At 45.4% G+C, this 18,015-nt stretch overlaps 1 protein-coding gene across 3 annotated transcripts in view; it reads left to right on the top strand.

Annotated features, from left to right (window-relative positions):
- Positions 1–18,015, top strand: part of SHANK2 (SH3 and multiple ankyrin repeat domains 2) — a 736,911-nt gene that overhangs the window by 61,232 nt on the left and 657,664 nt on the right. For all 3 annotated transcript variants that reach the window (XM_090032909.1, XM_090032907.1, XM_090032908.1), the window contains exon 2: positions 11,237–11,304. The gene's annotated coding sequence lies outside the window, so the exon portion shown is untranslated. The remainder of the gene's footprint in view (positions 1–11,236; positions 11,305–18,015) is intronic.

The following is an 18,015-nucleotide window of genomic DNA, read 5'->3' as shown; positions in this document are numbered from 1 at the left end:
AGGTGCATCACCTTGCACTTGTCAGTGTTGAATCCCATCCTATTCTCATCCGCCCACCCCGGTAACCTGTCTAGGTCTGATTGTAGCCTATTCCTTCCTTCTAATGTGCTCGCATCCCCCCACATCTTAGTCATCAGCAAATTTGAACAAGGTGCTTTTTACCCCCATCGTCCAAGTCATTGATGAAGATGTTGAACAGTGCGGGCCTGAGGACCAAGCCATGCAGAACCCCACTGCCCACATCCTTCCAGGTTGAAAATGACCCATCCACCACCACTCTCTGGGTGTGGCCCTCCAGCCCGTTGGCGACCCATTTGACTGTGTAGGTGTTGATACCACAGTCCCCCAGTTTCTTAATGAGAGTGGGATGAGAAACAGTTTTGAAGGCCTCCCGAAAGTCCAGAAAGACTATGTCCACTGCTACCCTTGCATCTAAGGATTTGGAGACCTGATCATAGAAGGCCACCATGTTGGTCTGCCAGGACCTGCTTCTAATGAACCTGTGTTGGTTGCCCCTAAGCATAATCTTCCCTCTGTCCCCTCATGGACATGTGCCAGAATAATTCTCTCAAAAAGCTTTCCCAGGATCGAGGTAGGACTAACTGCCCTATAGTTCCCTGGGTCATCCTTCCTCCCTTTTGTGAAGATGGGAACCACACTGGCCCTCTTCCAGTCTTCTGGCATCACACCAGAGCACCACAAGTGCTCTTAAAGCCATGCCAGGGGTCCCACAATGACCTCAGCTAATTCCCTCAGCACTCTAGGGTGGAGATCATCCGGACCAGCTGATTTAAATACATCGAGTCCCTTCAGAAGTTCCCCGACTAGATCCTCACTGACCCTTGGCCTAGGTGCGCCTCCCCTGGGGCCTGAGGGGGACCAGTGGAGGGGCTGATCTAGTCCCTGCTCAGGAAAATGGAGGCAAAGAAGTCGTTAATTAGGTTAGCTTTGTCGTCTGATGTGACGACCAAATTTCCTAGCGTGTCTTGCAGGGGCCTCACGTTACCTGGTACCCTCTTTTTGCCCCCTGTGTATTTAAAAAAGGAATTCTTGTTGTTCTTGATCCGGGAAGCTAGTCCCAGTTCCATCTCTGCCTTGGCCTTCCTGACTGCCCCGCTGCATCCCTGAGCAACTGCAGTATAATCCTCTCTGGTGATGGCCCCTCCCTTCCATTGAGTTACTCCTTCCTTTTAGCTAGAAGACGTTCCCGGATGCTTTTGGTTAGCCATGGGGGCTTTTGCACCCTCCTGCCCTCTTTGATCTGTGTTGGGATTACCTCCCTTTGGGCTTGGAGGATTGTCTCCTTAAGGAGCAACCACTCTTCTTGGACACCTTGCTCCCCTCCCTTCCGGGACCTCAGTGCTTCCCTGACTATTCTTAGCTCATTGAAGTCCGCCCTCCTAAAATCTAGAGGTGCTGCCTTGCTGCAGGCCTTTGCCACCTTGCGCTGGATGGTGAATTCCAGCAGGTGATGATCACTGTTACCCAGGTGGTTGAGCACCCTCAGCCCCCTCACCAGGTCGTCACCTGTGGCCAGCACCAGGTCCAACAAGGCGTCTCCGCTGGTGGGGCTGTGCACATCTTGGGTTATATGGAGGTCCTGCATTTGGGCTAGGAACCTATGTGAGTGGCAGACAGTCACCTGCAGAACCTGGGCTGCTTGTAACACAGCGCAGCTCCCTACCAGCTCAGGTAAGAGGGATCTGGGGGACGCCAGTTCCCCCATAGGCTCTGTCTGGGTGGAGGCCTCAGACAAGCCCCGGGTAGGCTGCTCCCGCGGGCAGGGTCCCTGGCAGCACTCCACGTCAGTACCATCATAGGAGTTGCTCCTTGTTTTTAGCTTAGTGCAGTGCCTTCACCCTGCCCTAGTAGGAGTCTCCCTCCTGGCCCTTGCTGCTTGCCTGCTGGCACGAACGCCGATGCAAAAACTGGTGTGCTCTTACAGAGTGCTCCTGTTTGCGTGCTCTGTTCATGTGGCGCGGCTCGGGAGTGCAGCTCCCTACTGGCTCAGCTAAGAGGGATCCGGGGGGCTTCCCCTCCAGATCTGGGTCAGCTACGTCTGGTCCCTCTGCCCAATTACCTTAGGGGGATCAGCTGCTGCTGCCCCCACTGCTGGCTCTGCTGCTGCTGTGTCTGCATCTGCCTTGGGTCTGGTAAGGGGGCACGTGTGTGCGGGACACACGTGTGCCTGGATCTCTTTTCTCTAAAATCTTGAATAAGAATAGTTCTTTCTGTGAAAAACTATAAACTGATCATTATAAACACAGCCTGGGAGGTACGTTCGCTTACTTTTTCTGCTGCCCCCAAGGTCTCCGGGATTTGCAGTCCAGCATCAGAGCAGCATAACTCCACAAAGAGAACTAAGATCGGTGTTATAGTTGCTTTGATTTGTATGATGATCAGTCTATGCTGTGAGTGGAGAAATAGATTTCACAATGGCGTTGTTATTGTGAAACCTGCATTTCAAAATAATAAAGAATCTAGCTATGTTGTTACTAGGAAATGCCAGGCGGGGTTGTAGCCCCTATTCCTGTGGCTACTATTAAAGGAATTGGGAAGTTTGGCTGAAGGATAAGGCTGAAATGATGTGGTCCCAACACCAGATACTTGCAACAAACCCTGCCAAACCCCTGCAGTCCTGTTCTATGTAGGGAAGCTTAGGGGGGAGCCCCAGTTTTCCCTGCAAGTCTGCTGTACAATGCCAGCTGCCTACAACAAGCTTATGAAAACAGGATCTCAGGCACCTCTGCCCCCCCCAGCCTTGCTTAGGGTTGTCTGTACCCTTAAACTGGGTGCAAGGGAAAACTTCCAGTGAGTACCATCTCTTGAACTTGGGAGGGTGGAAGGATTGTCCACAGGGCAGGGGTTAGAGGGGCTTGGAGCTTTGCATCCTGGGATGCTGGATTACTACAAGGTTCCAAGAGTCTCCACAATGCACTGTTGCCTGTCTGGTTTAATTCAGACATCCTAAGGAGACAGCAATGTATACATTAGATATGATGAAGAGAAGCTAGAGAGGAATATTTCTGACAAAGATATTTTGAATCTCAGTACTTATGAACTCTGAAAAGAACAGTGACATCATAGTGTGTGTAGAGTTATTACATATCATATGAGTAGGTCTGTAAGGCTGATGTAGGTTCATTCACTTACACTAAAAAGTCAGCACCTTCACCCCTCTTAATGTAGTGTTTAGAAGAAAGCTATTGTAGAGTGGGGTACCCCAGTAAGTTCATGTTCAGTTCTGCCTGGGATATTCCTTGATAGGATAATTTACTGCTTTCTACGTCCTGTTCTACATTGATGGTTCTGAAATCAAAGTCATGGGTAAGAGATTCTTTTCCTTTCACTACATGACTGTGATTTATTTCTACAGCACTGTCCAAAATGCTCACTGAATGAGGCAGTGGTCCTGTGGAGTTACACTGGGGTAAAATTAGTGTAAGTAAAATTGGAGTCAGGTTCTATTTTTCTCGGTCCTTCTGGATAGAAAATACATACAGTTTTTTGAATCTCATCACTTCACTTGTATTGGGTTACATCAAAGACTACAATGGAAAAAAGACTAGTCTTTATGCTTCTTCATCTGGCAAATGACAGGAACTCATGTAAGGGCGCGGTTTTTGAAGTGCCCTTGCTATGCTTTCTGCCATTTCAGAATTCATTAAATTTCTGCAATTTTTTAAATCTAATTAATCCCCATGATAGGATGTCTCACATCATAATGCCTACATATAAAAAAATCCAACAATGTAGGAGGTGTCAAATTGTCCTTTCCAGCTAATTGCATTTTTTCTCTTTAATGCACTAAACTGTTGCAGCAAAATTGTGTGGAAATTGCACAGAGAACAGAGAAAGGAGAAAAAAGTATGTTTGCAGCATGGTATCCAACCATTTGAGTGCAGTAGAACTTTGGGAGTTACTCAGTTACTGTTTGGCTAGGGCAGGGACTACAACTGAGTGGAAGCTACTGTTCACAGCATGCTGGGGGAATGAAAATACATGGTATTGTTAGGTCTTAATGTCTTTACTGTAGCCAGAACATTATTAATCCTCTAAAAGCTAGTGTAGCTGTGGCTGGTGAGTCAATGACAGGCTGGAATGGAAGCCAGAGTACTGTCATGGGGCATAAATACACTTTTGCAGTACAGTTACTGGTACTTTGCTCTGAATGTTTGGTCAAAAACCTACTGAAGCTGGGGCCATTTTCCCACCAATTCCTAGTTTCTCTCTCAAAGTCATAACCTGACTTCAGAAAGCAGACTACTGATACCTTGTGATATTGTTATAGTTAATTTTTCTTTTCTATGTCTGCTTCTATAAATGGGGATGGAATACCACATGCTACAGCAGTGGTCTTAAAATGCCAGCTAATTTACCTGAAGTAATTGGATAATGTTTTCTCATTATCTGTAGTGTAAGAGTGATGTAGCTGTGTTGGTCCAGAGATTATGCGAGATGCAAGGATTTCTTAGGGTGAAATCTTTTATTGGACCAACTATGTAGGTGGGATAAAATTAAACAATGTTTTGAATGCAAGACAGACCTCCTGATGAAAAATATTTTGCATTTGAAAGCTTATCTAACTTTAGAGTAGCTACATAGTTAGTCCAATAAAAGATATCGCCCTAAGAAATACTTGCTTTTCTCATTATCGGTAGTATTGCCTATATTTACAGCAAGGGATATCTTTAAAAATATGGTGTTCTTTGTTCGGAGCTGCTAAAGTCCAGATTCTGCCACCTTATTAATGTTGCCTTGCAATGTATGTTGCAAGTAGTTCCGCTGAAATCATTAGGACTAGATTCTGCCGCCTAATTCACATAATACAGAGTGTGATTAAATTGGTTTAGTAAGCATAACTTTGCACTAGAGCAGGTCAAAAAGCATGAGACATCTAAAATGAAAAAAATATGCAATCATGTGAGGTATATTAGTTGCTGCTTTGTGTTTTGTGTTTTTTTTTAAATCCTCTGAAAAACTTCCTCACTTTCTTTGGTTTCACACGCCTTAAGGGCATATAACCACCTTAACTACAGCCTTCCATCTCTTTCTGTCTTGTGGAATCTCCTTCTCTTTTGTTCCATCTTTGCCTATCCGTTCCAGATCAGTTTTTATATTATCTTCCCACTGTTTTCTTGATTTACCTTGAGATCTGATACCCTCTACCTCTGGCTCCCAAATCTGCCTTACATGCCTTCTCTCATGTTCTCATGATATGCCCTGACTGTTTCATTCTCTGTACTCTTACCTTAGTTTCATAGTTTCTAGGGTCGGAAGGGACCTGAGTAGATCATCGAGTCTGACTCCCTGCCATGGCAGGAAAGAGTACTGGGGTCAAACGACCCCAGCAAGGTGTACATCTAACTTCCTCTTAAAGACCCCCAAGGTAGGAGCCAGCACCACTTCGCTTGAAAGTTGGTTCCAGATCCTAGCCGCCCCGACAGTGAAGTAGCGCCTCCTGATGTCTAGTCTGAATCTACGCTCTGCCAGCTTGTGACCATTATTTCTAGTCACGCCTGGTAGTGCTCGGGGAAACAGGGACTCCCCCAATGCCTGCTGGTCCCCTCTGACTAGTTTGTAACAGGCCACTAGATCCCCCCCAGCCTTCTCTTGTGGAGGCTGAACAGGTTCAGGTCCCGTAGCCTGTCCTCCCAGGGCCTGCCCTGCTGCCCCCTGATCATACGAGTGGCCCTCCTCTGGACCCTCTCCATGTTGTCCACATCCCTCTTGAAGTGCAGCACCCAGAACTGGACGCAGTACTCCAGCTGCGGCCTGACCAGTGCCGCATAGAGGGGGAGGATCACCTCCTTGGACCTGCTTGAGATGCATGACAAGGTGTGGTTGGCCTTCCTGACGGCATCCCCACACTGCCGGCCCATGTTCATCTTGGCATCAGTGATGACTCCAAGATCCTGTTCTGCCTCTGTATTGACAAGAAGGGAGTTCCACAGCCTGTAGGTATGTTGCCGGTTGTTCCTCCCCAGGTGCATCACTTTGCACTTGTCAGTGTTGAATCCCATCCTATTCTCATCCACCCACCCCGGTAACCTGTCTAGGTCCGATTGCAGCCTGTTGCTCCCTTCTAGCATGCTCATATCCCCCCACTTCTTAGTGTCATCAGCAAATTTGAACAGGGTGCTTTTTATCCCCTCATCCCAATCACCGATGAAGATGTTGAACAGTGCGGGCCCGAGGACCGAGCCCTGCGGAGCCCCACTGCCCACATCCCTCCATGTTGAAAATGACCCATCCACCACCACTTTCTGGGTGCGGCCCTCCAGCCAGTTGGCAACCCAATTGACTGTGTGGGTGTTGACACCACAGTCTCCCAGTTTCTTAATGAGAACAGGGTGAGTGACAGTGTCGAAGGCCTTCCGAAAGTCCAGCAAGACTATGTCCACTGCTACCCCTGCATCTAAGGATTTGGTGATCTGATCATAGAAGGCTATCATGTTGGTCTGACAGGACCTGCCTCTAACGAACCCGTGTTGGTTGCCCCTAAGCATGATGTCCCCTGCTGGCCCCTCGTGGATATGTGCCAGAATAATTTTCTCAAAAGGCTTACCCAGGATCAAGGTAAGACTAACTGGCCAATAGTCTCCCAGGTCCTCCTCCTTCCCCATTTTGAAGATGGGAGCAACATTGGTCCTCTTCCAGTCTTCTGGCACCACACCAGAGCACCACGAGTGCTCGTAAAGCCGTGCCGGGGTCCTGCAATGACCTTAGCCAATTCCTGTAGTACTCTAGGGTGGAGATCATCTGGACCTGCTGACTTGAATACATCCAGTCCTTCCAGAAGTTCCTTAACTAGTTCCTCACTAACCCTTGGCCTAGGTGTGCCTCCCCTGGGGCTTGAGGGGGGCCCAGCAGGGAGGGACTGTTCCAGTCCCTGCTTAGGAAAATGGAGGCAAAGAAATCGTTAAATATGTTGGCTTTGTCGTCTGGTGTGACGACCAAATTTCCTAACGTGTCGTGCAGGGGCCCCACTACCCAGAACCTTCTTTTTACCCCCTATGTATTTAAGAAGGATTTCTTATTGTCCTTAATCTGGGAAGTTAGTCCTAGTTCCATCTCTGCCTTGGCCTTCCTGACTGCCCCCCTGCATCCCTGAGCAACTGCAGTATAGTTATCCCTGGTGATGGCCCCTCCTTTCCATTGAGTGTATGCCTCCCTTTTAGCTAGGAGACATTCCTGGATGCTTTTGGTGAGCCATGGGGGCTTGTGTGCCCTCCTGCTCCCTTTGATCCGTGTTGGGATTACCTCCCTTTGGGCTTGGAGGATCATCTCCTTAAGGAGCGACCACTCTCCTTGGACACCTTGCTCCCCTCCCTTCGGGGACCTCAGTGTTTCCCTGACTGTTCTCCTTAGCTCATTGAAGTTTGCCCTCCTGAAATCTAGGGCTGCTGCCTTGCTGCAGGCCTTTGCCAACCTTGTGCTGGATGGTGAATTCCATCAGGCGATGATCACTGTCGCCCAGGTGGTTGAGCACCCACAGCCCCCTCACCAGGTCATCTCCCGTGGCCAGCACCAGGTCCAACAGGGCGTCTCCCCTGGTGGGGCTATGCACCTCCTGGGTTAGATGGAGGTCCTGCATTCTGGCTAAGAACCTATGTGAGAGGTCAGTTCTAGCTGACTGCTCTTCCCAGGAGATGTCTGGGAAGTTCAGCTCCCCCATGACTACCACATCCTTAGACTTCACTAGCTCTGTGAGCTGACCTAAGAATTCCTAGTTGAGCTCTTCCTCTTGGTTGGGAGGTCTGTAGTAGACCCCCACTGTTAAGTCTCTTTGCCCTTGACTGCCTTCTATTCTATCCCAAAGCACTTCAGAGTGCCCTTCCTCTGATACTTTGTTAATTGATGAGGACGGGTATTCCTCCTTAATGTAGAGTGCCACGCCCCCACCTTTCCTTCCTATCCTGTCCCTCCTGTACAGCCTATAGCCCTTGACATTCACTGCCCAGTCATGCGTTGAGTCCCACCATGTTTCAGTGATCCCCACTATGTCTGGGTTGGTGTCAGCTAGCAGGAGGGTGAGTTCCTCCTGCTTGTTTCCCATACTACGAGCGTTTGTGTAGAGGCATTTGAGGCCTCCTGTGGATGTATGTACTGGCCCCCTAATCACAGCATTGCCCTGGTCCCTGTCGCTTACCTGTGTATATGTTTCGCTCATTGGTCTAGGCTGGGCTGTACTTGTGGGTGTTGCTTTGTCTGGCAGTCCAATGATTCCTCCACCCTCGTCTTCCCCTTCTCCCAACAAGCCTAGTTTAAAGCCCACTGGAAGAGGTCCACCAACCTAGAAGAAAAGACACGCTTACCTTTAGGGGAAAGGTGGAGCCCATCCCATCCAAGCATGTCTCTTGTCGTGATGTGCCGGTCACGGTTGAGGAAGCCAAAGCCCGCCTCGACACACCCTTCCCTACGCCGCTAATTGGTCTCCGCGATGCATGTTTCATGCCGTCTTTCACGTCCACTCACTGGTAGGATAGAAGAGAAAACCACCTGTGCGCCTGTCTCCTTTAGCATGCACCCCAGAGCGTGATAGTCTTCCATCAGGTGATCAGGGCTTCTTCTGGCTGCATCATTAGTACCCACATGGACTAGGACCATGGGGTAGTAATCGGTGGGCTGAATCTCGGTTTGGATCATCCCTTCCACATCCTGAATCTTTGCTTGCTCAAGACCACCCTGAGGGTATTCCTATTTTGATGTAGTGGAGTGGCTTGCATGTCTCTAACCATGAGTGTTATGTTTGCTGTAGCATGGCATAGCTGCCAGTAGGGAAGGGGCAGGTAAAATATGGCTTGTGGGCCAGATCCGGCCTGCCAGGCCATTCTACCCAGCCCACAGGGCCCCTAAAAAATTTAGAAAATTAATATTTATCTGTCCCTGGCTGCCTACCAAAGATGACAGGAGCCAGGGACAGTAGGCTGGGACCCTGGGGATGTTCCTGCCTCCCATGTGATGAAGGGTAACTCAGAGAAGAAGAATGGAGGGAGGGAGGCAGGAGAACACTGCAGGTGATTGCCCCAGTCCCCAGGGCTGGGCTGCTCCGTCTCTTATGGTCTTGGTGCCGCAGCTTGGAACCACGTGGTAGTGCAGTGGCCAGCAGGCAGGGTGGGAGCAGGGAAATGGCTGCAGAAGGCGGGGGGAAGGGGCAGCAAGTGGGTGTGCGGAGCACAGCAGCAGCTGGGCAGGAGCACAGGGCCCACGCCAGTGCCAGTGGGGCCCAGGGTGGGGCAGCAGGAGCATGGGGCCCAGTTGGCAGGGGCTCTGTGGAGCTGGACTGGCTCCCCCTGTTCCTGCTGATGCAGTCCAGTCCAGCTCCATAGAGTCCCTGCCAGCCCTCAGCCCATCCTAGGACCCTGCTGGTGCTGGTCCTGGCACACCAGCATGGATCTTGTGCTCCTGCCCAGCTGTCACTGTCCTCCATATGCCCACTCACTGCCGTGTGCTTGACACAAGCATTTCCCTGTTTTCCTACCCACAGCTGCCACTGCTCTGGCACCATGTGCTTCCTGGCTGCAGCACTGGGCTACAGGACTCAGCAGAAACTGGCCTGGCCCCTGTGATTCTCTGCTGGCTCTGTGTGGTGCCGGCTAGGCCTGTCCAGTTCTTGCTGTGTTCTGTGGTCTTGGCTGTGCAGCTGGGAAATGGTGCTGAAGCAGTGAGTGGGGTGAGAGGGGGACAGGGAAGTGGCAAATGGGTGGGGGAAGTGGCAGCAGTGACAGATGGTGGGGAAGTGACAGTGAGCGGGAGCATGGGGCCCATGTCAGTGCCCTGGGGCCAGGAGCTGCAGGATCATGGAGCCTGGGCATGGAGGAGTGCTGTTTGGGGCTCTGCCTGCTGCAGAGGGGGAGGGGAGGGGGCAGCTGTGGGCAAACCCATGCCACAACCCTCCACAGCCACCTCCCTCCCACACACTCACAGCCCCCGCACAACCCACATACCCACCCATACCTCACACCTCCACCCACATACACCCACATGTTTCCCCAGATCCCTACAAACCCCCCCCACACTTGCACCCTCCTCCACACGAAAATGAAATTAATGAACATTGTAGTACTCTTGATTTTTAGAATATAATTTGGTATATTTCTGGTTCCAAGATGGCAAACCCCCTTGCTGAAAGGAGTGCTTCTGAGGGGCAAGAGGAGGGACTTCTGGTGGCAAAGGTCACCGCTTAGAGGGTGGGACTTCCTGTCTCAAGATAACGACCAGGGGGCTACCCTTGCAGCCTTCGATGGCTTGGCTTGCCAAAACTTGGTAAGTGGCCCTCCAGCCAAAATAATTGCCCACTTCTGCAATACGGTCTCCCATGCCAAAAAGGTCAAAGGGTAGAGACCAGACTAAGAGTAATACCCTAGTCCTTCAGACTGGGGTTGGTTATGAGGACAGCAATCTCTTTTTGTGAAAAAAACCCTAATGTTATAAAACCAAAACTAAAGCCTACTTTCTACTTCTAAATAAAAAGTGACTTCGCAGAAGAAACTTAGAATTTATAATAGAAAAAAGGATACTATAATTATACATTTTGTTGTGATTAAATGAAATCTATCACTTTCTTGTTAGTGAAGACGCATATAATTTCTCTCTGCCTTTATACTGGTTGTAGACGTCTAAATACGTGCTGAGATCCCTGTTGTTGCACTGAAATTGCATTACTGCAAGTGGATCAGATCCATAAAAATGAGTTGATTTTAATTCTTGGTAATATCCAAAACCAAAAGTAACTTATTTTCTACTTCAAGTGGGCTGAAATCAGAACTATGGCTCTCAAGCTTTCAGTGCTGTCAGATCAGCATTTGGTAGCTCTGATCCAGTTTTAGTCCAAAACCTCAGCCTACTCTGAATTCAGCTTCAAGCCCCCAGCCCACAAGCCAGTTCCAGCTCCCTCTGTTGAATGCCACTGATCTCAACTTTTGTTGCTGCTTGGTAATAATTTTTTAAGCACCAATGTTTGTTCATGCTGAAGGAGACAGAGAACAAAGCTAGGTCTTGTCCTAAAGAGTTTTTGTGTAATATTTAAATGTTAGGACATGGTGTGATTTTTCTAAGATCGGTGGTATAACGTACAACTGTCTCAGTCTTTTTCAGTGTAACAGGCTATTAGCTCTCTTGTGCTGTGAATCATCCTCTTTTATAAACCAGCCTCAGAAGGCAGGAGTGGTCTTTGGCTGTTGAATATCTTTTATTCATGTGTTGTTCTTTGTGCCTTTTCTGCCTTTTACAGAGAGACAAAATGAAAGAGAACTAGATACTGATGAACTTGATGTAGGTGCCCTCTGTCTATGCTGACAGGTAAGTTTGTAGAGAAACTGCTTTTTCAGACCAATCATTGGTGTTGTTCATGTCTGTTGTTTTTCTTTTTTCTCTGAATAAGATTCTTAGGACTGATTTCAAAGCATACAGTAGCAGCAGAGCTAATAAAACTGGATAGGTGTAACCTGTGATAAAAATGCTAACAACCTAATGAAAAATGTGCTATTTTTAACTCTAAATTTTGTTTGAATACCAAAACTGATAATCAAGCAGAATAAACATCAGACCAATTCTTAAAATAAAGATTTAAAATGAGGAAGCGTGGAAGATGATATTAAATTTTATCTTCATAGAAAACTACCTTTCTTCTAGCCTTAAGTTTTTAAGTTTTTAATTTTCTTAATTTTCTTAAATTCTAAAGTTCTTAAATTTTAAGTTTAAGTGACAGAATACTGGGTTACCTAATATTACACTACATTCATATTACGCAGCTGAAGAGCTTCCCAGTGTTTGGAAATACTGGCTGTTTTTAGTTAATTTTTAAGTAGTTTATTGCATTCATTCTTCATTTCCAGCTGAAGTTGAGGGCAGGGGTAAAAAATGGAATAGCTTTTGAACTCAAATATTTTAATCACATGAATTCCAGTTTTGTATCAGAGTCTGCATGTTTTTTTTGTGGGATTATTGCACCCATAAAAGAAATCAGGATGGATTTTTCTTCCCCACGTCAGATTGGAAATAACTGTTTTGTTTTTTATTTTATTTTCTTTTGCCCTTACCTATAGTGTAGCATGTAATCCATTTCTAAGAGGGAGGTTCGATCAAGTGAAAAATGGTCACCCAATCTCAAGTAAATTGGGATGGGAGGACCTGTGAAGGGGAGGTTGGTGGGGATCAGGAGAGTCAAGCAGGCTCAGGGTGAGGATTGGGGGTCCGTGGTGGGATTGGGGGAAGATGGGGTCCATAGGAGGGATTAGGGGAATTGGGAGGGCTAGTGGGCTCTGCAGGGGAATCAGGAGGGCCCACGAGGGTTCGGCAGGATCAGGGTGGCTTGCATGGGGACTTGGGGGAGATGGGGGACCTCTCTTCCCTACTCCCAGATCAGGGACTATTTTTAGCCCCCTAACCTCCAGATAAACAGCCCCCCTCCCCACCATGGACCACCACTCCCCATCCTGCCTGTCTCTCCCTCCACTCCATCTTACTTGCTCAGCTCCCAGCACTGGTGAATGGTGTTAAAACTGGCACTAGGAGCAGCTTGAAGGATGAGAGGGGAAGAAGGGAGGAGTGGCTGCACTGTGGAGAGGAGGGGGTGATTGTCCATCTGAGGAAAGTGTGAAGGGCTAAAAATAGCCAGTGCTGGGGAGGTGGTAGGCAAAGTTCAGCCCTGGGGCTGGAGTCAGAAACTGGGCTTTCCCAGCCCTAGGATTGGCTAACCCAATATAAATTAAGTATACCTCAGAGGTAGGGTTAACTTAGGTCAGCCTAAGTAGTGTAAGGTCCATACCTGGGTGAACTAAGTTAGATCAGATGGCCATTTTTAACTTGATCTAACTTCACCCTAATGTCCCTGAATGTCCGTACACAGCCTGAATGTTTTTCCTGTGATCCAATGTCACTATCAGCTGTCTTGTGTCTCTTGCTCTTTCAATAGTCCACTTATTCCCCTTCTTCTGCTTGCAATAAATATCCTAGTTTGCTATAATATACTAGAGGGCACTTTGTGTCTGTGTGTGTGAAAGTAGATGTTATTCTGGATCTTTTTGGACAAATGTTTATTACACGGGTATTTGCAATCACAAGGGATTCGACTCAGTAATCTACAGTAGTCCTTTTCAGTCCTATGTTCCTATGTTACTTTATGATGTCATGACACAGTAGTACTCTCATATTAGTGATATAATATGACTTAATAGTTGAGATATTCTATTTTTGTTTATTTTTAAAATTCTTTGTATGGCTTGAAACACCTTATTTTCTTTCCTAGACCAAAGTTTGCTGTGATACCATCAGCAAACACTGAGATCAAAGTTCCTCTTGTTTGAAGAAACAAACAGTTTGGCAGTTTCATAACTGTTCCTTTACAATACAAACAGTAGGTAGTATTACCTAGAAAAGATCAAGTGTTTCAGTTGGTTCCAAACAATAGTTGCCTTTATTTTTGGAATTCCAAAATTAAGGTTCAGAATTTAAAAATGAAGATTTTCCAAACCCATTTTTTAAATCTATGTTTTACAGAAAATTAAAAATGTTCTTAATTAAATATAGAACCCCCCTGAAATTCTAATGCCCAAATTTAGTCCAAAATGGAAATTTTGCTTTTCAATCAAGTTAATTAATTAATCACTTGTAAATGTATTGCCTGGCTGTACTGGTGACTATACACTACAGTACTGGTGCATACAAATATCTAAGTTATCTTTGCCAATTAGTAGAGCATGATAAATAATGCAAAAGTTCTAGTTTTTTGTATAAATAATGCAAAACTTTTAAATAATTTTGAAATGAATTCTCATTAATGCTCATACCTTTCCTTCTGTTAACATATTAATTAGTATCATGTGACTTTCTAAGTTGTATATATAAGCTCTGTGAGAGGTATTTTTAGTGAACAAGTGATGTTGGTCAGACACTAAAGCCTGAGTATTTACCTTATTTTCTGCTGCATTGGGAAAGGAAAGGTGTATCTAGCCTAACCCCCTCTTGAAAGCAGGACCAAGATCATGATCTGTGAACAGCAATGATTAGGTTAATTCCTAAAGCAGGAAAAAAAAGATCTAACTTTTTCAAATAATTCACCATACTTTTTTGGTCATCTCTACTACCAATTATCCAGCACAGAGTACTTATGGCATATTGCTGTGGCCTTGAAAAGCCTGTGTTCAAAGCCCTGCTTTGGACTTATGCCAAAGGCTGTCCCCAGTCGGTTGTAAATGCCGACCTGGTTCTTCAAGCTGGAGGGTCAAAGGCAGGTGACTGTGATGGTAGACACATTACTCCTTTGTGGCTGTGGAAACTCATATGTCTTAATCATGCCATCATGATAGACTGTTATAGGTAGTTTTGTTAATGACATAAAAATTTGGAGAAATGAAAGGACTTTAGCTACAGCTGAGTCATCTTTCAAACAAACTTGAGGCATAATGAATAGTGGTTGCTCTGGAGGTAACTGTAAGTGTATATATGTAGCAAAAATAGACATCAGTGACATTTAAAATTTACCAGATATAATTTTGTAAGGCCTTTGCTTACCATCTCATTTTGTGATGCCTTTTCTAATTCTTCTCCATTCACATTTGTGGCACTGATGATTACTGAAAGTGGAAAAGGCAGACAGTCACAAAGGAGAATGCTGTGTTGCTTTCTAATGAGAGGCAGTGGAGATGCATAGCAATGTCTGGTAAAGGCTATAAATCCTCAGGTGCAGTGAATTTTAAATTAGCAGGAGAATGAAGGTTCCAAGATCTGATCCTGTGACTTGGAGGTCATTGGGTCAGTCACAGTTTACTTTGTTTAAGCACAGTAGTATTTAACACAGTACAATTTTATTCTGTATGTGGCCTTTCTGGTGAGCTTTGGAATTGCTCCAGCGAGTGCTGCTTTTGACTGCCACGGGTGTAGGATCAACCCTACTTGTAAACATTCCCCATGAAATCAAGTAATATAATGGCACTGTTAAAAATGAGACATCAATAGCAAAAGGGAAGATTGCTGGGGAATACAGGTAAGGGAGAAAAGCTGTTTCCAAGTAAGTTTTGAAACAAAATGAGACGGTGATGAATCCAAGAAATAGAGGGAGGCTATTCTGGATATGCAGCCTTACATACACTGATCAACATGTGTTAAAGGGAAGATAGGAGGATGGCTTTAAAGAAGGAGAGGAAGTAAGAAAGGAGTACAGAGTACAGCAGAAAATCAGTGTGAGTGTGGCACCCATGCTTTACCTTATGCTGGAGTTAGTCCACAAAAGCTTTAAAAGTCAGTGGGCAATTCTTTGCTGGAGAAACTGCACTAGGATTACTGGGGTTACATCAGCAGAGAAGCTGGCACCGGACAGGTGGTGCAAGCACCTACTCTGGATTTCTTTAAGAGTCAACTGGATCTTTTTCTTTCTGGGATTCTGTGACCCCAGCTGACTTCCTGCCCCTGGGAGAGGGGGCTGGATTCGATGATCTTCCGAGGTCTCTTCCAGCCCTAATGTCTATGAAATCTATGAAGTCTTTTTAAACTGTCTCCTGACCTGGATTTATTTCAGGATGGGAGCGATGTAGTTGCTTTTTGTATGTATGTGTGAGAAAGCAAGCAACAAAATTCTCTGCAGGCTGGCTGTGTCCAAAATCTGGGATCCATATGCAGGGGAAGCATGGAGACTTCTGCTGCTGTAGTTAGGCGACAAGCAATAGACAGTTGTATGAGTGCTTAAGGCTTTGAATTTTAGTTGGTTTCCATTTTTTTGAGTTGAAAGAGGGATAACTGTACAAGTAGGCTCCTTTTATTGAATACTACTTAATAAATTAAATATAATTCTCTGATAACTTTTAGTTAAAGCAGCTTGAGGTTTTAGATTAACAATATAACTTAGTCTCTTGCTTTTCTATTGACTCTCTGGTTACCTATAAACCTTCCTGTGGAAAAAAATCCAATTTGAAATAAGATATTATAACTGTAGTGAAACACAAGTATATATACAAATTCTACTCTTGCATGAAACGCATCTTAGCCAATAAAAATATACATGAGACTACAAAGGTTCTTTTACATAGGTGTATTGCATATTTTCACCTTCTAGAACTGAAAACACTTAATAGATTGTGTTGGAAATTTCTATAGCCAGATTATGAACATTTCTTTGTTTGTCTGTTTTCTGGCTTAGGCTAAATTGTATGCGTTGGCCACCTTCCTTTCTTATTATGGACATGTATACACATTTCTCATATAAAATTAAAAAATGTCATACTTTATGGGAATGCTTGAGGGCTTTACTTGAAACATCATTAAGCTGAAACAGAATGAGACCATATAAACCTGGCTCAGCTAATGATTCAGGTGGCTGGTCCCCAGGTGTCTATGCTATCTCCAGACTATGCTTGGAAAGACTGCAGAAAAGCATGGCCTGCTTGCTCCATCTGTGTGCTGCACTCCAAAATGGATGTAATGTAGCTTGTTACAGTGGTGCCAGGTTCATGGCAATAAGCTCACTGTTTCAAACATGTTTGCATGGCCAACTTCGCCCAAATAGGACTATATTAGGGCAGTTTCAGGTTGTAGCTGACATGCGGAGCAGGTATGCAATACTTCACTGCAGCACTGCAGTTGTGTCAAAGTAGACACACCCTCTTTGACCACAATCCTGATAAAGATTTGTTGGGAGCCCATGTTGGGAAGGAAAACACTATGTACTTCACTACAGTGAACTTCTTCCTAGATATTTTGTTGTATGATAGGGTTTGCAACCATCATGGCCCACCAGCAGTCTCACGGCTCAGCTGCCTTTCAAACCAGCAATATTCTATGTCTCCTTTGGAATTTGGGGTATCCTGGCAGTGGCCAAGTGCTTTTCCTGTAGCTCTCTAGATTCCCCGCATCTTTTCCAAAGGAGTATGGCTACATCAGGACTTATGCTCAGAGATACGGTTGCCAACTGTTTGAATCTATTCCAAGAGGTTTCATCACATGATGTAATGACATTAATGACTACATCAGGAAAACAAATGCACATTACTATTACAATTTAAAAACCCACTGGACTACTGTATAAATTGGATTCAGCATTTAATATTTATTTTAATGAATGCCTTATCATTTGTCTCCTGGGTGAGACTCAGCAATCTCCTGGAGGTTTATATCTAATTCCTGGAGACTCCAGGGCAATCCTGGAGGGTTGGCAACCCTACTCAGAGATGGTTCCTGAAGGGAGTGCACCTGAATTATCTCTTGAAGGAAATTTGCACTCAATAGCAGGGCTAATGAGTAGGATATTGCTAACATAAATATTATATCAAGTGGGGAAATCTCCATGTGCTTAAAACAGGCATTGTGGAGAACGTATTCCATCTGGCCATATTGCTTCTGTCCTGTAGAGCCAGAAGCCTGCCCTATATTTAAAATGGGTTTCTTTGGGTACATGAAACACAATGAAGTAGTGGCCATATTGATTCTTTTGAGGAATTGTTCCATGTGTGAAAGGCAGCATGTAAAAAGCACTAAGGTGACTGATAAGCAGTAAGGCTGGGAGATTTGGCAGAGTAAAGGTACAGCTGAGGTCATGGTGGGATAAGGTGAAAATGCAAAGGTCATTAAAGGTAAAAACAAAAAGTTGAAGTCTGTATGAATTTTGCCATTCCCTTTAATGGGGCTAAGATTTCACCAGCTAAGTTTGTGTTTCATGTGATATGGAATGGGTAGTTAGTAGAAGGATATAAAGATGCTGTTTTGGTTAGAGCATCATGAGAGAGATCATTTTATCCACAATATTTTGAATGAACTTGATGAGCTTGCCTCAATCAGCATTTGGCAGATTATAGTAACTGAGGTGTGAGATGAGAACCTGGGCAAAAGTGTTGGCAATCCTAATCATCAGGAAACATTGGATCATTGAAATGTATAGAAGAAGCAACCTTAAAGCTTGAATCAGAGGGAAGAAGGGTGTTTTGTCTGTTTGTTTGGGTTTTTTTTAAGCCCTACAAAATAAAGGTTCCAGTAGAATTAAAATCCTGGGAGCCTTACTTCTGTAAAATATTTCTTTCACAG

The sequence above is a fragment of the Crocodylus siamensis genome, chromosome 2 (assembly GCF_052110815.1).
Source record: "Crocodylus siamensis isolate JL-2025a chromosome 2, ASM5211081v1, whole genome shotgun sequence".
Classification (NCBI taxonomy): domain Eukaryota; kingdom Metazoa; phylum Chordata; order Crocodylia; family Crocodylidae; genus Crocodylus; species Crocodylus siamensis.
This window is presented reverse-complemented; position numbering and strand designations above follow the sequence as displayed.